This window comes from Eumetopias jubatus, unplaced genomic scaffold (assembly GCF_037043125.1).
Source record: "Eumetopias jubatus isolate StellerSeaLion01/CBP00866 unplaced genomic scaffold, mEumJub1_p1.0 scaffold_14, whole genome shotgun sequence".
NCBI lineage: Eukaryota > Metazoa > Chordata > Mammalia > Carnivora > Otariidae > Eumetopias > Eumetopias jubatus.
Window position 1 is genome coordinate 41,754,647 of NW_028274820.1, and position 23,825 is coordinate 41,778,471.

A 23,825-nucleotide genomic window follows, 5' to 3' on the forward strand; every position below is an offset into this window, starting at 1 on the left:
CTAATCCTCTTGGTCAGTTTACCCAGTACTAACTTTCCTGAGGTAGGTAAAAATTTCCACATCTGGCAGTTGAAATATACAATTACCATTAGTGATAACATTTTTAAACTATACAAATGATAAATTACTGTCTCAGTGCTGTAAGTTGTTCGGAGATCTATGAAGCAATAGATCTATGATCTATTAATCTGTGTGATTAATGGTCTTACTTCCGACCGGTTTGGAATGGTGGGGTCCATGATATTTCTGGGTGATAAAAATCAAGAAACAGTCTTTTCTCAGTTTTCTAACCCTTCTCTTCCCCACTATCCCATCCCTTAGCTAAGAGTGGGATGGGAGGTGGGGGCACTCACCTGGTCAATTAAGATGTGCATGTTTTCCCACTACAAAATTCATGTCTTTTCCAAGTTTGGGTTCCAAGTTAGTTCTTTCTCTCCTAAGAAATCTGCTCTGGAGTCTGTGGCTTACACTTGCCCCCTTTCACATAACGAGTTGACAGGGCAGCCTTTTTGTTTGTTTTTAAATTTTTATTTATTTGAGAGAGAGAGAGAGAGTGCACACACGCAAGTGAGTGCTAGCAGGAGGAGGAGCCAGAAGAGAAGGAAACAAAGTCCTAAGGGTCTGTGTTGAGCTCAGAGCCCAACTGCGGCTCATTTCATGACCCTGAGATCGTGACCTGAGCCAAAACCAAGAGTCAGATGCTTAACCAACTACTATGCCACCCAGGCACCCCCCAAAGCAGCCTTTAAAAGTTTTCTGGCATGGGCAAGAACTGGGAGTTATTTATATTTCCTATTTGTCTACGGTTACATTTAGCTGTAGGATTCTTGCATACCTGTTAGAACCTTGCACTGCTCTGGCCAACTCAACCTTAATGTGAGTATAATATATTTGTTCTCATCAAGTCATTTCTTACATGTTTTTATTATCCTCCATTTTTTAGAAACAATAAAAAGGAATTTCAATTTCATCCTGAAAGCCAATTGGTTTTTTGCTCCATGAATATCGTCCTTTACAGTTGAATACCACCAGAAATCAATAGTTTCTACTTTCCTTTCTTCCCCTTAGAGGATTTACGTACCATGGGGAATAGAGGGTAGAGGCTTTCCTCATCCCAGCCCACCCCCCTCTGTGATAAAGGCACCAACATTACTAGAAATGAACCCTGCCTGAGCTTCAGAGTCTTAGTTTAACAGACTCTCTGGGAGTTAAAAAGCAAGTTTTCTTCTGATATAATGTTTTAGTTAATGGCAAAACCAATGGTAAACAAATTCATTACGTATTCATGAAAACTGACTTGTGCTAAAAGAAAATCTTAATGGGAAAAATCTTGGAACTCAAACTTTAAAAATGATAGCTGGAATATAATCATTCCTTAAGAATTACTTGATATCAGAAATTTTATTTTGATCTCTGAACCTGTCTGTCATCCCCTCACTTATGCTGCCCATTCTTTCTTAGAAAATGAAAATTTCCAGGTTGTTGAAAAGCCTCTAGTATAATCAATCCAAAGTCTAAAACTTATTGATGTGACAGAAGGATGGAAAAAATGCTGTGAGTGTGATTCTCTGAAGACAAAAGTTTGAAATTTCTTGAGGAAATGGATGTTTCCTTAGTTGGAGTTAGTATACGATATATATAAATATAAAAGATTTCCACTTAGTTGCCCTGAAGTAAACATTTCCAGATTGATGGAGAACAGACGGCTATGGACTAGAAACCAGTGAAAGAAAAGAAATTCAAACTCAGACATGAAAATAAATAAAAGAGTTAACAGTTTCATCAAGGGTCAGGGAAACTGCGCAGACGTGTGCAAGTGTAGACCCAGGGATGGCTCACAACAGACGGAGGGCCAGGCAGATCCTGTAACTCCCCCGGGGTTGTCCTGATTGAAGTTACAATTGTCAGCGGGGCACAGTACTACCAACAGCAAGCTAATGCCTCATCAGGAGCTAACAGGAGGCAGTGTGAGAGCCACTGTCACCGGCAAACTTGGTGTTAGCGAGATGTTGCATTCTAATTGCTTACCTTTCAGATCTAGGCTCCATATTGGAAATGAGCAGCATTTCTTTTAGAAACACATCGTCAGGGGTTAGTTTCCCAAAGCACCTAACTCACACCTGAGTTCCATTAACCAGCCTATGACCATAACAACACAGAGGAGAAAAGGAGAGCAGTCAAAAGTACAGTGTCTCAGAAATGCACTCGGTAAGCAGAGCAGTAGTTCTAAATCAAGCGTATGAATCTTGTGAATCCATTTAATTATTTTCAATTCAACCTCTGTATTTTTTTTTTTTTTTTTTTTTGCCTACAGGAGGAATGACAGGGAGGGGAACTAAAATGAGGGGCAGCTATCAACAGGGCTCTCCACCTCTCCTCCATTTGTTAAATGCTTACTAATATCTAAGTTCAATGTGTTACTAACATTCTATTATTTGATTTGTACAATATCCTAGGAAGTAAAACAGACTTCAGAGAGGTTAAGAAACTTGCTCAAGGTCACATTGCTGTTTAGTCATGGAGTGTGATTTAGGAAGCTTGAATAGTAGCAGCACTAACTTCCCTGAGGTCTCCTGCCCAGGAAGATGGTAGCCCGGGCTCTCCGCCTTGCTTGTTGGCATGTGGGTAATAGCCCTTCCAGATGCATGCCAGTCATGATCATTTTGGAGGTAATCCCTTCCACGCCTTTTCTAAACCAAAAGGCATTAAGGGTTGTCTCCATTTTTGCTGCCTTGTCACATTCTAGAAAACTTCATCTAGTTAACGGAGTCTACTCTTTGCAGTGATGGAGAAGACAAAGGGCAAGTATATAAAGCCCTTTTATGCAGCTATTCTTAGTGTTCCGTAAATTGATTTGTATTCTTTTTGCTTCTCATGTGCTAAAATAAGGGATGCTCAACTCTTAGAACACATTGTTTTCCTGTTACAGATTATAGTGGTTACAGATTATAATGAGGAGAGAGAAGGGAGCATTTTGTTTTGCCTTTTTTGTTGTTGTTGTTATAACTGGAGAGAAAAGACCAGGGAAAAGTTTTGGGAAAGCAACAAAGACAAACATACTCTCAGAAACCCAAGTTCTTTTCAACTTGTGAATGTGTTCAGCTAATAAATACTTAGTCTATTATCATAATTGCTAACACAAAGGATTTGAGGCTAATATTTTACAAATAAAGAAGAAAGTAAAAGACAGTGGAGTAAGAGGACCTGGAGCTCACCCTGTCCCACATTTACAACTAGATATATCCACATCCAGGTCAATAAACCATAAAGCCATCTGAAGACTAGCAGAACAAACTCCACAACTAAATACAGAGAGGCAGCAGCATCTGAAAGGGGAGGAAGTTCCGAAAGGCAGAGCGAGGCTGCCCACAGAAAGGAGGGAGCTGTGCACATGGAGAAGGGAGAGAAATGGCCCCCACACCAGGGAGCTCCCATGGGCAAGACTAATCCCCATAATGTTTGGCTTTAAAAACCAGAGGTGCTGACTTCTGTGAGTTTGTAAAATCAGTGGGACTCTGAGCCTGGAGCTTTAAAGGTCAGCTGACTCACCCCTGGGTAACCCAGGAGGGCAACAGGGTCACTGCCCCTACATGGACAGCAATGTTTGTAGAGAGACAACATAAAAATAGCAGTTTACACAATACTGGGGGCAAACAGGAGACACATCTATTAATACTGATTTTGGAGTGTGTTGGGGGCTGTTCTGAAAATGAGGGAGCTGGCGGGTGCCACTTTCCTCCCCCGCCCCCCAGCATAAATACACAGCCACCTGTGGGAAGTGGGGCTGCACAGACATTATTTGCTATCTAACCTGCTAGCAGTGTACCAGCCCCACAGGTTCTCCTGAGGACCTACCCACCCCAAGCGCGCTAGCCTTGGCCCTGGGCCCAGCACAAATTTTGCTAACACTGCCACCCTGCTCCCATGTTCCCTAGTGGGTACGCCCGTCAGAGCTGGCCTGCCTGGGTTCTACTAACACTATACAGAGCAAGCACAGCACACAATGGCAGGGTCAGTGCAGATGCCTTCATTGCAAGGAAAAGGGACTCAGACACAACATCATGGCATAAGCGACACACACAGGATACTCTCCGGCACCCCAATGTTTACTATTCTTTAAAAAAAAGGTAGGGAAAGGGAGAAAAATAGATAACCATGAATATCTAATCCACTTTGTTAAAAGATAAATTTTCCCAATTTTATCTTCCCATGCCAAGTTAGACGTTTCCATACTTAAGTGCAAAGTTTTCATTAAGTTAAAAATGAACAAGTTATGAGTTCATGGCAATTTTTAAGTAGAAATCCTCAGTCCAGAACTTTTAAGTTGTCCAATGTACATGAGCTGAATTAAGAGCAAACAAACCTTTCTAAGTTGTGTTGCGTGCAGGAGGGTCTATTCACCTGAGAAAACAGACTTAAATAGCCTTTTTTTTTAAAGATTTTATTTATTTATTTGACAGAGAGACAGTGAGAGAGGGAACACAAGCAGGGGGAGTGGGAGAGGGAGAAGCAGGCTTCCCGCTGAGCAGGGAGCCCCATGTGGGGCTCGATCCCAGGACCCTGAGATCATGACCTGAGCTGAAGGCAGTCACTTAACCAACTGAGCCACCCAGGCGTCCCTTAAATATTTTTTTAAAGATTTTTTTATTTATTTGACAGAGAGAGAGGCAGCGAGAGAGGGAACACAAGCAGGGGGAGTGGGAGAGGGAGAAGGAGGCTTCCCGCCGAGCAGGGAGCCCGATGCGGGGCTCAATCCCAGGACCCTGGGACCATGACCTGAGCCGAAGGCAGACGCTTAACGACTGAGCCACCCAGGCGCCCCCTTAAATAGCCTTCTTAATGAGCCAAGATGTGGAATATGGCATAAGAACTTCCCGCCAGTCCTTTTCTGTGCTCTCCAGTCTATATATGGACTTGTACCCAAAAGAATGCCTAGGTTTTATTTGCAAATGGACTTTATCTGTATGAGTAACAGAAGAAACACCTCTCAGGGCGACATTTCATAAGCCTTAATGGGAGGAGAGTGACCTTTGAGTACTACTGGGATGTAGACACAGGTTTCCTTTGGTTTATCTCATAAGAGGACCAGGCTGTTTTAGGAAGAGTTTCCACTTGTTCGCTAAGCCACAGGAAGACCCCAAAGGTTTTTCTTCCCAATCTTGACACTTTCCTCACCAACCCAGGCTCTGACCAAAGAATCTATCAAGATGTAGGTTGCTCAAATCTCTCTCAAATGGGAGAAATTTGGCTTCTCAAGGGGGCATTTAGCAATGTCTAGAGGAAAACTAAAGAGGTTGCTCCTGGTATCTAGGGATGGAGGCTAAGGATGCCAGTAGCAACAAAAAAATTATTAGGCCTCAAGTGTCACTAGTGTTGAGAAACCTTAAAGCAACCTGAATGGAGGAAAAAAAGTCAGCAGAAGACCACATTACCTCAAATGCCCCAAGAACAATAAATTTTAGGCAAATTCCAATAGTCCATTGAAACACAATGGGCTCTCCACCCTGCCTTAACAGGTGACTCCTTAGAAGGATGTTGAGCACTTACGCTGCTCTGATAACTCCTTTTAATGGCCTCCTATTCCTCAGAGAAACATCCTGAGGGTACAATTTAAAAAATCCATTAGCAATTTTACTGTGAAGGACTTCAGCACCACACCATACAGAGGAATCATGGTGTGAGACGCTTTAAAAAACAGTTGCTGCCTTAAGAGAAACCACCACCACAACAAGACAATGTCTTATTTTGCTACCACAACTTGACAATGATTTCTTCTACTCTGAGGCTGAATATTTTCTCTAAAATATCCAAAGCACAGAACATAATTTATAACTATAAAGTATCTCTGCCAGCTCTTAAGTTCAGCTCTTGAAGTTGCCTCATTTTAAATATTTTTATTGTGGCCTTTTCACTCCAAATGAGACTGAGGGGCATACTGATGATCTTTAAGCTGATGATAACCTTGATTCCATCATGCAGATAGGTAAAGAAAGTATTATATGGGCATTTGTCCAAATGATTTCTTCAGCTTTAATTTTTAAATGGTAAACACAAAGCACGAACACCTTTATTAGACAACATTCTAACAATGCAGAAATACATAGCATAAAAAGTAAAAACCACCCCCAATCACATTCTTCGCCTCATACACAGTATATTAGGCAGTTTGACAGGCTTATACTTTTTCATTTTAAAAAGATTTTTGAAGAGGAAAAACAGGCAAATCATTCAAAATTCAGAAAGTTACCAAAGGGTTTAATAGGAAAAATGTCTCCTATCTTCCATTTCCAGCAAGTCAGTTCCCCTCCCTAAAGGCAAATCCTATTATTCTGTATATGTATGATATGTATTCTCCCCATAATATTTCATGCTTTTGTGGATATGTATGTGTTTAATATTAAGCTACCATTTACTGTTCACTTTATGTCAAAAGTGCCAAGAGCTTTACATAATCCCATTTGTTCCCTATGTCAACTCTGAGAGTTAGAAAATATTTAAATATTTAAGAAACATTATAGAATACATAAAATTTTATAGCTGAAAAATGGTTACATATAAGTTATATGGTTGGCTCTAATGTGAGTGGGAGATTTCCATTTTCTAAGGGAAGAGTAGAGAGTCTTCTGTCCACAGAATATCTTAAACTGCATAGCAGAGTTTGCAAGAAAGCAAAGAAAATCCCCGGGGTGGGGAGGGGGGGCAAGTACAAATTGGGAAATGAAATCAGCACTAAACCCTTGAGGGTTAGAGGTAAAATATTCATAAGAGACCAAGAGATGAAGCCTTGGGACTCATAAACAAAATGGAGGGCTCACAGGAAATGGAACTGAAACTCTAATAAAAAACAAAACAAATCTTTGAATAACTATACTCTCTGTAAAAGGGAAATTTAGGAAAAAAAGCATTTTTATTTCAGCACAGAGAGGCAATAAAATCACTTGACTTTCTCTTGGCCTTAGCTCCACACAGAGAAATGTGCTTCCCTGAGACTTGACTACCTGGGCATTATTTTCCCCCTGGAGTTTGAGATTCAGATCTAGGCTTCCAGCCTAGAATGAGAAATTCCAACTAAGAAAGTGGTATAAAAGAGATTTCGTCTGGCAAAATGCCTGATTCATCTGTCAGAAGCAAACACAGAATCACTTTAGAGAGAAACCTCTTCAACCCAGATCAGAAAACAGTCCCACAGGTAAAGAAAACCTCACTTCCCACAAATAAAAACACGAGAAAATAGGACACTATGAAAAAAAAGATGTAAAACAAATAGAACTTCTGGACTTGAAACATATGATCACTGTTTCCACGGGAAATTAAAAGCAGATTAGACACAACTGAACAGAAAATCCTTGAAATCAAAGATGGAGCTGAGAAAAGATAAAGAGGGAAAATATAAGAGTAGAAGACAAATGGAGGAGAGAGAGAGAAGGTTCATTGTGTGCCTAAAATAAATTTTAGATTAAGGGTCAATATATAAAGAAATAATGACTGAGAATTTCCAGAATTGATGAAAGACAAGAATCTTCATGCTCAGAAAATAGGAGTCCCAAGTAGGCTAGAAGCCTACATCTATCATTGTGAAATTGCTAAAAATCAAAGACAAGGATCTTACAAATAGAAATTTGTTTTTAAAAAATGCTCTGTAATTTGGTTGAGATTACAAATCCAGTAACCAGAATAACTCCTGAATTATTCTCAGCCTACATGAAATGCCCTTATATTTATTCCCCTCCCAACCCAGCTTTTAGTTTTTATTCTCTTTTTAAACTCTAAACATGTTATTCATTCATTTAAATATTTACTGAACTACCGTGTGCGAGGCAGTAGGTCTAGGGTAAAAACATAAGAAAACCTCCATAAAAGTGAGAAAGAGGACTCTTGCTATTTATATATATTTATATATTTATAGCCACATTCTTGCTATTTAGATACATACACTGATACAGCCCCGGGGCTAGTAAGCACGGACTTGGATTGTTAAACACATTGTAGCTTGTTCCTGAAATCATCTCTTGAATTCTTGTACACCCGTCTTAATAAATCATATTTTTGGCGGGAATGGGGAGGCAGTGGATATTAAAGTGGATGAACTTTTGACCTTTTAGCTTAGTGAGATGTGCTTTAATAATTGTTTCTTTTGGTGAAAATGGTCTCTCTCTTCTCTTCCAACTTTACGTCACATTAACAGCAACTCCCAGGTTATTCTGCAGAGATACACGATGTTCTAGTCCCACCTCAACCTTCCAACAGTTTTGCCTCAGTAGTGTCAAAACAAAACAAGCAAAAGAAATAGATTTACCTGAGATTGCAGAAAAGAGCCATATAATTTGTTTTATAGCCACATTCTGCTTAGTCTAATAACAGTGATTCTATCTATCTTTCATAACATGGATCAGGTATAGATTACCCTGCATTTGTATAGGTATATATGTTTTTAAACTTTCATATGTATCTTAAAATTCATATACATGTATGTATATATATATATACACACACACAAAAACTTGTAAAATTTTACATTACAAAAATGTAAAAATGAACAGTTTAATAAAAAATACTTAAATTAGGCTTTTTATAGGGGGGTATGGTCCAAAATTTATAATTTTGCAGTCTAAGGAGGCAGTGAAAATTATTAGACGATGACAACAAAAAATATTAAACTAATCTATTAGTTCCTTTGTAAAAGCCAAACCAGTCAACTAAGAGTAAATTATTGTTTTTAATTTATGTTTATAAAATATTTTATTGTGAGTACATCATGGAGAGTCAAGGTGTATAACTGTATAAAATAACAAAAATTTTACCAACCTTATGTTCATCATCCAGGTTAAGAAACTGAACATTACCAATATTTAAGTCCACTGTGCACCCCTTTGTGGTAGCATGCCCTACTCTCCTCCCTAGAGGGGATCACTATCCTAAATTTTGTGACAATCTCTCCATTCTTTTTCTTCAAATTTTAATCACACATGTGTCTATGAACGATATATTGTTTAGATTTTTTTTTTCTCAAAGATTTTATTTATTTATTTGACAGAGAGAGACAGCGAGAGCAGGAACACAAGCAGGGGGAGTGGGAGAGGGAGAAGCAGCAGGCCTCCCACGGAGCAGGGAGCCCGATGCGGGGCTCGATCCCAGGACCCTGGGATCACGACCTGAACTGAAGGCAGACGCCTAACGACTGAGACACCCAGGTGCCCCTAGATTTGCTTATTTTTGAACTTTCTATGAATAGAACTATATTTCGGTATTCTTCTGCAGTTTGCTTTTTGAGCTCAACATTGTTTATTTTCCTGAAATTAATTTACGTCGGTCTGTAATGCTGTAGTTCATTTTTACTACATCACAATATTTCATTGTATGATTATATTACAATTTATTCTTTCAATGGACAATTGAGCTGTTTCTAGGATTTGCTGCTATTATAACTGCTACCACGGACACTCTTGGACGTGTTTTCTGGGACACATATGAAGAGATCTGGAGAATTACTCAGGCAAGGAATATGGGCACATTCAGTTAGACTGGTGGATAAATTGTTCCTCAGTTTATACGTCCATCTGCTTTGAGAGTTTCTATAGCTCAGTGTCCTTCTCCTCACTTGGTATTGTCAGACCTTTTTTTCTCCATCCTGGGAGTTGTGAAATAGTATATCATTATTTAAATGTTCACTGGTAGTAACAATGTAGAAAATCTTTTGATGATTTGGGTAATTCCATAACTTACATATCCGTTTGTATTATCTGTGTCTTCTGTGGATGACCATTTTTTCCCTTTCGTTCCCATTCTAATGCCATTTTTCCCTTTTCACGTTAAGACCTACAGTGCAATACTGAATACTATTGATGATAGTGAGTATGCTTATACTATTACTTTAGAGGGAATGCTTTCAGCATTTCACTATCAAGTATGTATGGTCTTTCCATATACATTGATGAATTTGTTTTGTTTGTATTGGCCCATAGCTTTTCTTTTTCTCCTTGTGGTTTTGATATTAAGTTATACTCCTAAAACCAGAAGTGGATGATATCCTTTTAAAATATTCTTTCAGAGAGTTTACATAAAATGTGAATGACCTTTTCTTTGAATCAGAGGAAGTGCATTGAATACAAGTAGAACTGTCTTACAAAACCATTTGAGCCTGGTACTTTTTGGCGAAAAAATGACTAGAAGTTTAATTTCTTCAATGGCCATAGACTATTTACACATTTATTATTGTTGAATCTGTTTTAGTGATTTGACCACTTCACATGTTTACAAAGCTTTTGGTGTACAGTTGTCCACAATACTCTCTGCTTGATTTCTGCAGCATCTGTAGTTTCATCTACCTGTTTCTCTTCCCAAATTCTTTATCTGTGTCTTTTTTCCCTTTTTAGTTTGTCAATTTTGTTTTTTTAATTTTGGCGTTGCTTGTTCTATTCAATATTTTTATTTTTTATTATGTTATGTTAATCACCATACATCATTAGTTTCTGATTTAGTGTTCCATGATTCATTGTTTACATATAACACCCAGTGCTCCATGCAGTATGTGCCCTCTTTAAGACCCATCACCAGGCCAACCCATCCCCCTACCCCCTCCCCTCTAGAACCCTCAGTTTGTTTCTCAGAGTCCATAGTCTCTCATGGTTTGTCTCCCCCTTCGATTTCCCCCCCTTCATCCTTCCCCTCCTATCTTTTTTTTTTTTTAACATAATGTATTATTTGTTTCAGAGGTACAGGTCTGTGATTCAACAGTCTTACACAATTCACTAATTTTTCTTTTATTTTTATTAATTATGCTCATCTAATTTCTTTAGATTTATTCTATTTTTCTTTTATAACTTCTTAAGGTTAAATATTTAGCTCCTATATTTTCAGAATGTCTTCTTTCTCTAAGACAAGTACCCAAGGCTCTTGAACTATTTTGTCTTAGCTTCAAAATCACCTTTCTCTACTTAGCTGTATATCGCTGGGACTCTTCAAATCTCCTGTTCCCGTCCCATCAGGGGTCCCCTGTGTATTCCAATAGCTGCTAAAGAGAAACAAGAAGACTGGAGGAAGGAGAGGAAGCTGTTACTTCTATTTTTGCTTCCTGTTCCTGCTAAGAGCAGTGCAGCAACATTTCTTCACTTTGGCAGCAGCATTTCCAATTTTGGTTTCCCATTTTTGCTACAGCCCCGTAACCGGCTACACTGTCTCTCTCCGCAAACACCAGCACCAGCCGGCTGGTCTGAGTCCCACATCTGCAGGGTTGCTTTCTCTGAACCCCTGACACAGCACTAGCTGGGCAGCACTCCGTTATCAGATGCCTGGGTCCTAGCTCTGCAGTCTTTTCTCCAAACCATTAGATTCGAGAAACCATAATCTCTTCCTTCTTTCCCTCAGTGCTAGGAGCAGCACATACTCCAGGACAGTGTCAGATACTGCAATTACTATCTCTGTGTTACCTCGGTGGTCCCCCTTTGCTCTTTCAGTAGGGTCAAAACAACAACAACAACAAAAATAGGTTTACCTACTAAAAAAGGTACTATAACTAGCAGCAGTGAATAACCGATGCGAAGACGGGGTATTCAGTGTCAGATGTGGCTATCACTGCACACGCTCCTAAAGATGCTGCTTTTCCAGCTGTCCAGACAGCTGTCCAGAAAATCTGTTTCTCTATCTAGGTCTTGGTCATTTCAATGAAGGTGGTAATCCTGGAAAACCTGTCTTAGTTTGTGTGTGTGTATGTGTGTGTGTTGTTTTTGAATGAACACCCACACAAAGTATTAGTGTATGGTTTCTATGTGACATAAAATATTTAAAATGTTAAAATATTCCAGCCAATGTTTTATTTATGTTCAATAGATATTTAATGTAGTAAAATAACATTTTCGGCTTGAATATGTTCATATTATGGCATGAAAGGTTAAGTCTTTCTCTAAAGAAAATTGAGAGAGAGAGAGAGAGAGAGACTAGGAATGAGTAAAAAAGTACCTTAACAAACCGATAGCTATTTCTCATCACATTAGCATTAGTTCTTATATGTTATAATAAAGGACAGTAAGATAATTTGCCATTTTTGTTTTAATCTCATTTGGCCCTTGTTTTGCAATTTAATCTATTGAATTCTTTAAACTTAGTTCATTGGGTGACTATCTTTAAAAAATATTTTGCTAGCTGAGTATTTTCACCTTCCTTACTAATGTAGTATGAGTGGTATCTGAAGGCTGAGTTACAAAGACCTCCAATTCCAAACCCCTCATACATAGGAAGAAAAATTGGTTGCAAGTGTCAATAGAAATGATGTGTGAGATGACAAACTATTCAGTTGCAACACTGAGGAAATGGAAACTGTAATTGAGGACAACTCTGCTCTTTCATATGTCTCTCAACATTTTTGAGCTTGTCAGGAAAAGCTACATTTTCTAAAGATACAGTGGTTTTATGTAGTTTTTCAAAATAAAATGACCTTAGCTAGTGCATTTATGGAGAGAGCTATGTCTAGGGTCATGTCTGAGAAAAAAAATTAAAAATCAGAATTCTATCTGAAAGACTGATTATAGTAAGGAGACTGAATCAGTAATCCAAAAAACTCCCAAGAAACAGAAAATCCAAGACTAGATGGCTTCATTGGTGAATTCTATCAAACATTCAAAGAAGAATTAATACCAATTCTTCTTAAACTCTTCCAAAAAATAGAAGAGGCAGATACTCTTCCAAAGTCATTTTATGAAGCCAATATTACCCTGACACCAAAAGCAGATAAAGATGCCAAAAGCAAATTATAGGCCAGTGTCTTTGATGAACACAGATGCAAAAGTCCTCAAAAAAATATTACCAAACCAAATTCAATAGTACTTTTAAAGGATCATGCACAATAATCAAACATTTATGCTATGGATGTGAGGATGGTTAAACAGCCACAAATCAATGTAATACATCACATTAACAAAATGAAGGATAAAAATCATACCATCTCAATAGATGTACAGAAAGCATTTGACAAAATTCAACATCCATTCTTGATAAAAAACTCTCAACCAAGTGGGTATAGAGGGAATGTACCCCTCAATATAATGAAGGCCACATACAAGAAGCCCACAGCTAACATCATATTCAACAGTGAAAAGCTGAAAACTTTTCCTCTAAGAACAAGACAAGGATGCCCACTCTCACCACTTTTATTCAACATAGTACTCAAAGTCCTAGCCATACCAATTAGGCAAGTCAAAGAAATAAAACCATCCAAGTTGGAAAAGAAGTAAATCTGTCACTGTTCACAGATAACATATTATACATAGAAAACCCTAAAGACACCATCAAAAAAACTAATAAAGAAGTTCAGTCAAGTTGCAGGATACAAAATGTGTAATATTTTTTGTTTCTATACACTAATATTGAACTATCAGAAAAAAATTAAAAAACAATACCATTTATATCATATTACAACAAAAAGAATAAGAAACCTAATAACTTTAGCCAAGGAGGTGAAAGTTCTGTACACTGAAAACTCTAAGACATTAATGAAAGAAATTGAAGATGACACAAATAAATGGAAAGATATTTTGTGTCCGGGGATTAGAAGAATATTGTTAAAATGTCCATACTACCCAAAGCAATCTACAGAATCAAGGTAATCCCTATCAGAATTCCAATGGCATTTTTCACAGAACTAAAGCTAAAAAGAAAAAAAAAAAGCTGATTGAGAAATGGGAGGAAGATGTGAATAGACATTTTTCCAAAGACAACATACAGTTAACCAACAGGTACATGAGAAGATGCTCTACAACATCAGTCATCAGGCAAATGTAAATTAAAACCACAATGAGATATCTCACACCTGTTCAAATGGCTATTATAAAAAAGACAAGAAATAACAAGCATTAACAAGGATGTGGGGTAAAGGGAACCTTTATGCACTGTTGGTGGGAATGAAATTGGTACAGCCACTGTAGGAAACAGTATGGCGGTTCCTGAAAAAATAGAAAAAAATCATATGATCCAGCAATTCCACTTCTGGATATTTGTATTTATCAGAAGAAAATGAAAACACATGCACTCTCATGTTCACTGCAGCATTATTTACAATGGCCAAGATATGGAAACAATCTAAGTGCCCATCAATTGATGAACGGATAAAGAAATTGTGACACACACACACACACACACACACACACACACACACACACACACACACACACACACACACTGGAATATTCAGCCGTAAGAAAGAAATCTTGCCATTTGCAACAACATGGATGGACCTTGATGACATTATGCTAAGTGAAATAAGTCAGAAAAGGACAAATACTATATAATTTTCCTCTACGTGGAATCTAACACAATAGAAAAAAAACTCATACATACCTAGAAGAGATTGGTGGCTGCCAGACACAGGGGTAGAAAAAATGAGTGAACTGGGTTTTTTTTTTTTTTTTTGCTATAATTTTTTTTAAAAAGTCTCTTTGTGACACAGATGCACTCTCAACAGGAGATTTAATATGCTTTCTTCACAACCATGTAGGAGCCTACCTCATTGTGTATATATCCTTCTAATTATGATTTCTTTCCCTTTTCAAGACTAGGAGAAAACTTCCCTATTTCCTACCTGATGGCGAACATTCCCTGAAACTGATTGAAGCTTGGACAAAGTACCTAATGAACACTGACCTTCCCGGTACTCTTGTGATACATACTACTTTTTGGTGAAGGTAATATGAAAACAATGTAGAACACCAGTATTTGTACTGTGATCACTCTGGTATGCTTGGATTTTAAAAATTGAAAATGGGACATACCTGGAAACACACATACATGCACACACCATCATAGCCTTGCTTGTAGTCTTATTATATATATCAAAATCCATAAGTAGGTTTTGTATGAGTAACAGGAAGAAGGAGAAATAACACTTCTATCCTTTGAACACATAGCTATTTGACCCATGTAGCGAAGTAATTATGAAGGAGTTTATTTTGGATTTTATAAGTAGGATCTATGAGGACAAGGAAGAAAATATTACTCTCTACCAACAGGAAAATAAAGCTCCAAAGACAAACAGCATACGCACAGGGGTAAGAGGTAGGTGTTGGTGGGAAAGCAGAACAGATTTACGTCAACGCACCATCTCCAGGCAAAAGCCTTCATTCCATCATCATATAAGAAACTAGTGCACACTTTTACTACATTAAAAGCCCTGTCTCCTAAAACACACACACACACACACACACACACAAATACCATCATATTTCTAAAATGTACACATTTCCAGATACTTCAACTAACTCACCGATGGCTTAGTAACAACTTAGGCTAACAGAAATTCCAATCACTTCACACTCTGATTTTCTGTGTTATTTTGCCAGGAGCTTATCATGAAAAAAATATATACATGTATTTAAATAACCAGGTATTTTAATTACATAAGTATATAAAGCCTTAATGTTTCATTTAAAATATTTTTTATTGTTCCCCATATTGAAACCTTTGTAGCTCATGTTTCATGTTTGTTTACTACAAATGCCTAGATTCACATGAAAACCATTGAAAAATGACCTGTGGTCTTGAGTTTATATTTGGATTCTTTCTCTTAAGACTTTGCCTAAGTTATACTGGTATCAACCAGAGGCATTAGGAGAAACCCTTCAACTGGGATTGTATGCACACTGAAAAATATGTCACTAGAGATCAAGTTTAACTTTTTTCCTGAGGTTTACTGCCTATGGTTTTGGCTGTCCTAAACAGTAACATTTAGCTACCGATTCATGGCCCACAAGCAGAGATTGGAGGGCAACCCATTTCGAACAAAGGAGCTATACAGGGCATTGGTTCAGGAGACCCCTTAATGGCCCTAAAATGAGCCTAAACATACCTCCTGATATTCGCTAAACAAGCATGGGCTCTTCTTTTCCACTTGTGAACAGCAAATGGGTTTAGCAATTGTGGCTATTATCTATTTAGAAAGTCATGAACAAAAATATTTGTCATCTTTCCCAGAAGAAAATGCTTGCATGATGCAATGAATGAGCATGTAATGCTAGCAAAATTCCTGGGAGACTTAGTTCTGTCTGAGCATTATGTTGTCTGTGTATCGTGGGATACCTTTCCAGCGTACCCAGCTAAATGAAGTTTGCGATAGACTGTTCTCACCACCTCACAGTTTCACTCCAGGGAAGTAGGATGCCACTTCCTCCCTTCCATTCCCAATCTCCAAGTCCAGAGCTCCTCAGAGATTTGGAAAAAACAAACAAACAAAACAAAACCTACAGACAACTCAATTCAAATGGGGATACCTAAAATTGTTCAATGTTATTCTGAATAGAGAATAAAGGGGTAGTAGAAAAACCCTTTGATAGTTGTCTCTCAGTTTCTCCAATTTTGTGCCTATTTTCAAAGGGCCCAAATTCTTTGCAGAGAAGGAAGTCAACCAGGATTTTGTTAAGTGCTTCAAGCAGGCATGTTCACTTTCCCTGGGAAAACTCAACTTCTTTAAGTATTTAATTCACCTTATCTCTCTATAGTGCCTAGAGCAGTGTTTTGCTCAATAAGCAGGTAGAGGGAGGATGAAGAACAGGGCTGATGGGTGAAATGCCGTTTCCCCTTCATTCATCCATATAGTGAAAACCTCTATGTGAGGCATCATCTGCAGCCCAAAGAGCATGGCGGAAAAGCTTGTCTACCCTCTGAAGGTAATAGGAAGACACATTCTCACAGAGTCCTGGAGAAATACAGAAGGGTATTTATTAATTTCCAGGAGACCAGCTAAGGTCCTTTCTTTTAACAAGTAAATGTTTCTAAGATGCCACAATTGAAATGAGTGTCAGAACACTGCCAGGAGGTTTCAAAGAATGCAAATGTATTTAATTTTTTGGTCTCAGAGAAGACAAAAATAAATAGATCAAGCAGGAGAATTTTACTGTTAATTCTATTGTAAAATAGTAACTTGCTAACAAAGAAAAATGATCCTCTGGCCTGCTTCACCTTATTGAAAGAATGGAGGAATTTATTCATATAATCATCTTGAGGTAATCAATAGTTATAAAAAATACATCTTAACAAAGGGAAAGGGCCCAGCTGTTATTTAAATGTTGACAAGCATGCAGCCTCTAAGGGCAGGAGGTGAACAACCTCTCTGCTCACGAAGGACAAATAGACAATGTTACCAATAGATTTCATCTAATTGGATCTCCCCCTTTATTTTAATGGGAACAAGGGGTTATTAGAACTAGTATTTCTTGGGGCGCCTAGGTGGCTCAGTCGTTAAGTGCCTGCCTTTGGCTCAGGTCATCATCTCAGGGTCCTGGAACAAGTCCCGCATCAGGTTCCATTTCTCCCTCTCCTACTCCCCCACCCCACTTGTGTTTCCTCTCTTGCTGTCCCTTTCTCTCTGTCAAATAAATAAATCTTTTTTTTAAAAAAATTAAAAAAAAAAACAACAACAAAGAACTAGTATCTCTTTACTCACACAGTATCTACAGACTGCAGAGAACTGAAGAAGAGCTCAACAGAGAGCAGAACAACACCCCATGGAGAAAGAGCACTCTTTGCTAGTATTTGCTATCACTAAGACAGATGTATAATCATGACACTTTAAAAATGGAGCACAACCATCAATGGTACACTTGGCACAGGGGAAAATGCATTAAGCAAATGGTGGGAGACTGCCACCAACATTCTGCCTACTTTGAACTTTCCTGAAATTTTGGACCAGTGCCTGAACTTGTGTTTTTAATTTTTAAGGTGCAGATAATTGGGTTTGCCCAGTACAGACGTGAGATCCAAACTTTACTTTGATTGCATCCCTTAGGGGTCTGCTGCTAAGTTTTGGTTGTGATGCAGAATTAAGTTCACAATTAAGTGTCAAATCTCCCCACATTCCCATAATTCTTTACACAGTTACTCACCCGGCTGTTCCCTTCTGCTGCAGGAGGGGATGGGGCCATATCCTATGACTGGTTTAGAGCCTGAGCTCCTGGACAGGGCAGATATTTCACTTCAAGGGTATATGTTTCCTATTAGGGACACTCAATTTTTTGCTTTGAACCGCCCCTTACCTCTAGACTAGTTCTCTAGTTTCTAGATTTTACTCATGCTGATCTGGGTACAGTCCTGTTTTCAACTTTTCCATATGACTTTCCCCCAGCAATTCTCTCAAAAGCATCCATATTTCAAGAATGGATTTGGCACCCTTAAGGCATTTCTTACTGCCTTACATCACAGAGACCCACACACATGTATTAGCTTTAAACCCACTGAAGACAAGTCTTTGTTTTTTGAAAATTCTTAAAATCCTTACCACCTAGTAAATCTCTTAAACATGAAACAACATAATCAATGTTGGATAAATACTCAGGGATTTCACTTTATAGAACATTTTTCAAAGTAATTTAGATTTCATTTCAAATACACTATATTAAACAGAACACACATTCTTCTCAAGTGCATGTGGGATATTCTCCATGATAGATCACATGTTAGGCCATAAAACAAGTTTCAATAAATATAAGAAAACTGAAATCATATCAGGCATCTTTTCTAACTGCAACTTTATGAAACCAGGAATCAATTACAAGGAGGAAAGTGGAAAAACCACAAGCATATGGAGACTAAACAACATGCTAATCTCCAACCAAATTGTCAATACAGAAATCAAAGAGGAAATTAAAAAGTACCTTAAGACAAATAAGAATGAAAATACAATGCTTCAAAATCTATGGGATGCAGTAAAAGCTGTTCTAAGAGGGAAGTTTATAGTGATACAGGCCTGCTTCAAGAAGTAAGAAAAATTTCAAATAAAGAATTTAACCTCACACCTAAAGGAACTAGAGAAAAGGACAAAGCCCAGAGTCAGTAGAAGGAAGGAAAGTTGGTTCTCTTATTACTATTTTTTAAGTACTCTCTACTCCTAACATGAGGCTCAAACTCACAACCCTGAGATCAAGAGTTATATGCTTGGGGCACCTGGGTGGCTCAGTCATTAAGGTCATGATCCCAGGATCGAGCCCCACATCAGGCTCCCTGCTCAGTGGGAAGCCTGCTTCTCCCTCTCCCATTCCCCCTGTTTGTGTTCCCTCTCTCTCTGTCAAATAAATAGATAAAAATCTTAAAAAGTGGGGTTCCTGGGTGGCTCAGTAGGTTGGGCTTCTGCCTTCTACTCGGGTCATAGTCCCAGCGTCCTGGAATTGGGTCCTGCATCGGGCTCCCTGCTCAGCAGGGAGTCTGCTTCTCCCCCTGCTCCTTCTCTCTCTAAGAAATAAATAAAATTTTTAAAAAACATCTTTAAAAAAAGTTACATGCTCTACTGATTGAGCCAGCCAGGTACCCCAAAAATTGGTTCTTTAAAAAGATATAAATTTTTAGAAAAACTATCAAGAAGGACAGATGGCCCAAATAAATAAAAAAATGAAAGAGAATTTACAATCAATACTACAGAAATACAAAGGATCATAAAAGACTAGTATGAACAATTATACACGAACAAATTGGAGAACCTAGAAGAAATGAATTCCTAGAAATATAATCTGCCAAGACTAAATACATGAGGAAGAGAAAATCTAAACACACCAATTAGTAGTAATAAAATTGAATCAGTAATCAGAAAAACTTATAAGTCAAAAAAAAAAAAAACATTTAAAATTCTGGGACCAAAGCCTTCACAGATGAATTCTACCAAACATTTAAAGAATAATTATTACCTATTCTTCTCAAGTTATTCCTAAAAGCTGACGAGGAAGTAATGCTTCCAAGCTCATTCCCAAGGCCAGCACTACCCTGATACTAAAACCAGACAAAAACACTACAAAAGAAAAAAAAATTACAGGCCAATATCCCTGATGAGCATTGATGCGGAAGTCCTCAACAAAATAGAGAAAATCCAATTAAAAATACATTAAAAGGATCATACACTATGATCAAGTGGGACTTATTTCAGGGATGCAAGGGTGGTTCAGTATCTGCAATCAATCAATATGATACACCACATTAACAAATAAAGGGTAAAAATTGTATGATCACCTCCAACAGATACAAAGAAAGATTTGACAAAATCCAACATCCATTAATGATAGAAACTCTCAACAGAGTGGATATAGAGGGAATGTACCTCAACATAATAAGGGCCATATATGCCATAGAAACAGTGAAAAGTTGAAAACTTTTAAGATTAGGAACAAAACAAGGATGCCCACCCCTGCCATTTTATTCAACTCAGTACTGGAAGTTCTAGCCACAGCAATTAGACAAGAAATAAAAGACACCTGCATTGGAAGAAGTAGAATGTCACTATTCACAGATGACATGGTGCTGTATATATAGAAAATCCTAAAGCCTCCATCCAAGAACTATTAAAATAAAGGAGTTTAGTGAAGTGGCAGGACGCATAATTAATATACAGAAAGCTGTTGCATTTTAGACACTAAAAACCTGCTATCAGAAAGAGAAATAAATTAAACAATCCCACTTGTAATTGCATCAAAAAGAATTAAAGACCTACGAATAAATTTAATCAAAGAAGTGAGAGACCTCTGAAAAGCATAAGATGCTGATGAAATAAACTGAAGAGGATATTAATATGACATAAGGAAAGATATACTGTGCTCATGGATTGGAAGAATACTGTTAAAATGTCCATACTGCCCAAAGCAATCTACAAATTTAATGAAATTCCTATCAAAACATTAACAGCATTTTTCATAGAACTAGAATAAAGAATCCTAAAATTTGTGTGGAACAGCAATAGACCCTGAATAGCCAAAGCAATCTTCAGAAAGAACAAAACTGAAGGTATGATGCTTCTAGATTTCAAATTATACTGTAAGGTATAGTAGTCGAAGCAGGACAGTAGTGTCACAAAAACAGACACAGATCAGTGGAACACACTAGAAAGCCCAGAAATAAACAGATGCTTATCCTGTCAATTAATCTACACCAAAGGAGGCAAGATATATATAATGAGGGAAAGTACAGTCTCTTCAATAAATGGTTTTGGGGACACTGGAAAGCTACATGTAAAAGAATGAAACTAAAGCACTTACACCATATAAAAAATAAACTCAAGATGGATCAAAGGCTTAAATATAGACCCTGAAACTACAAATCTCCTCAATGAAAACATAGGCAGTAAGTTGACATTGGTCTTAGTGATTTTTTTTTTTTTTTTTGCATCTGTCTCCTCAGGCAAGGACAACAACAAAATAAACAAACGGGACTACACCCAGCTAAAAAAAAAAAAAAAAAAAAAAAAGTTTGCCTAGTGAAGGAAACCATCAACAAAATGAAAAGGCAACCTACTGAACAGGCTAAGATATTTGTAAGTCATGTATGTGATTAGAGCCGAATATCCAAAATATAAAGAACTCCTAAGATTCAATATCAACAAAACAATCCAATTAAAAAATGGGCCGAGGACCTAAATAGACATTTTTCCAAAGATGACGGACAGATGGCCAATAGACACATGAAAAGGTACTTAACATTACTAAGCATCAGAAAAATGCAAATGAAAAACCACAAGGACAGACCACCTCATACCTGTTAGCATGCTAATATCAAAAAGACAAGGAGCAGAGGAGGGCAGCAGGGGGTGGCCCGATACTGCCAGGGAGAGCCCGTGGGTTGGCACTGGTGCAGAGAGAGCATCTGCCAGTAGCCCCACGAGTTCCCAGAGAACCAGCCCCCACGTGTGCGTGAGGCCCATGGTGCACATGACGCTGGGGGAGTAATGCACAGTCTCAACCAGTTGGGCGGGTGGCATCATGAGCAAGGTGTTCACCAAGGACCTGGACCCGTGCACCGAATGGCTGAAGAGCACCAGCAGCTGTCAGCGTCCCAGGTCAAGAGCCTCTGCCAGAAGGCTGAAGACACCCTGTCAAAAGAATGCTACGTACAAGAGGCTCGATGGCCAGTGACGGTCTGTGGAGACGTAGAGGGACAATTTCATGATCTCATGGAACTGTCTAGAATTGGTGGCAAATCACTGGATACAAACTACTTGTTTATCGGCGAGTATGTTGACAGGGGATGTTATTCAGTTGAACACTTATTCTGCTCGTAGCTCTTCTGGTTTGAACACATCACCATTCTCCAAGGAAATCATGAGAGTAGACAGATGACACAGGTATATGGTCTCTATGATGAGTGTTTAGCAAAATATAGAGATGAGAATGTTTGGAAATATTGTACAGATCTTTTTGACTGTCTTCCTCTCACTGCCTTGGTGGACGGGCAGCCAGTCTGTCTCCATGGTGGCCTCTCACCATCCATAGCTACACTGGATCACATCAGAGGGCTTGAGAGCCTGAAGTTCCTCATCAGGGTCCAGTGTGTGACTTGCTGTGTCAGATCCAGACGATCAGGGTGGTTGGGGGGTGTCTCCTCAAGGAGCTTGTTACACCTTTGGGCAAGACATTTCTGAAACATTTAATCATGCCAATGGCCTCGTACTGGTATCCAGAGCTCACCAGCTGGTGATGGACAGATGTAACTGGTGCCACGACCAGAACGTAGTAACGATTTTCACTGCTCTTAATTATTGTTATCATTTGTGGTATTCAAGCTGAAAGCATGGAACTTGAAGATACTCTAAAATGCTTTCTTGCAGTGTGACCCAGCACCCAGCAGAGGCGAGCCAATATTACTCACAGTACCCCAAGACCACTTCCTGTAATGAAATTTTAAACTTGTGCAGTGTTATCACAAACCTTATATTGACCTAATGGAAATGGGAAGAGCAACAGTAACTCCAAAGTGTCAGAGAATAGTTAACATTCAAAACACTTGTTTTCAGACGGACCATTAGGTGTGCCACATAAAAACACAAAGCCCTTTGTCAACAGCCATGACCACTTTAGAAACAACCGGTTTGTTGTATGCCAAAGCAATATTGCAGGTGAAGAAACCAGTTTCTGGCAGAGCGCTGTTTGTAGTTACTTTCGCTTTCTCTGAGAGACTGTGGACAATAAGACATAAACATTAACATCTCTTGAATACAGTTGAACTTCCATTTAGCTATTGGTTTACTCAGCAGGGCTGTAGGTAAGGATAGCAGCAAACCATTATTGGAGCTTAATGGACTTTTTCAAAAAGTAAGTACCAAGGCCTCCCCTCTACTTGGGAGTTTTGAAATCATCTTATTTTCAGGAAGTCAGAACCTGGTGAATTGTCTTCAACAGAACTGTTTTTGCCCCTCCTATAAGACAACATTCCTGCACAAGAGCACTGTGGTATGTTTCATAACAAGTAACAAGTGTTGGTGAGGATGTGGAGAAAAGGAAACCCTTGTGCACTGTGGGTGGGATTGTAAATTGACGCAGCCACAATAGAAAACAGTATAGAGTTTCCTCAAAAAATTAAAAACAGAACTACAATATGATCCAGCAATTCTACATCTAGGTATTTATCAAAAAAATGAAAACAAGAATTTGAAAGGACATGTGTACCGCTATGTTCACAGCACTATATGTAACAGCCAAGATATGGAAACAACCTAAATGTTCATCAGTGGGTGAATGGATAAGGAAGTTGAGGTATTTATAGACAATGGATTACTATTCAGCTATAAAAACAATGAAATCTTGCCATTTGCAATACATGGATGGGACCTGGAGAGTTTTAATAATAAGTGAAATAAGTAAGACAGAGAATGACAAATATATGACTTCACTTGTGGAATCTGAAAAACAGAACAAATGACCAAACAAAACAAAAGGACTCAGATACAGAGAAACTGATGATTGCCAGGAGAGAGGAGGGGGGAGGGATGGACGTAGTAAGCAAGAGAGATTAGAAAATAAGTAAGACATGCACGTGTAACATACAGCATAAGGAATATAGTCAATAACATCATAACTGTATGGTGACAGATGTGA

At 38.3% G+C, this 23,825-nt stretch overlaps 1 pseudogene; it reads left to right on the forward strand.

Moving 5' to 3' along the window:
• Positions 1-21,713: 21,713 nt before the first annotated feature.
• On the forward strand, positions 21,714-22,624 carry LOC114221228 (serine/threonine-protein phosphatase 2A catalytic subunit alpha isoform pseudogene; annotated as a pseudogene).
• The last annotated feature ends 1,201 nt before the right edge of the window (positions 22,625-23,825 follow it).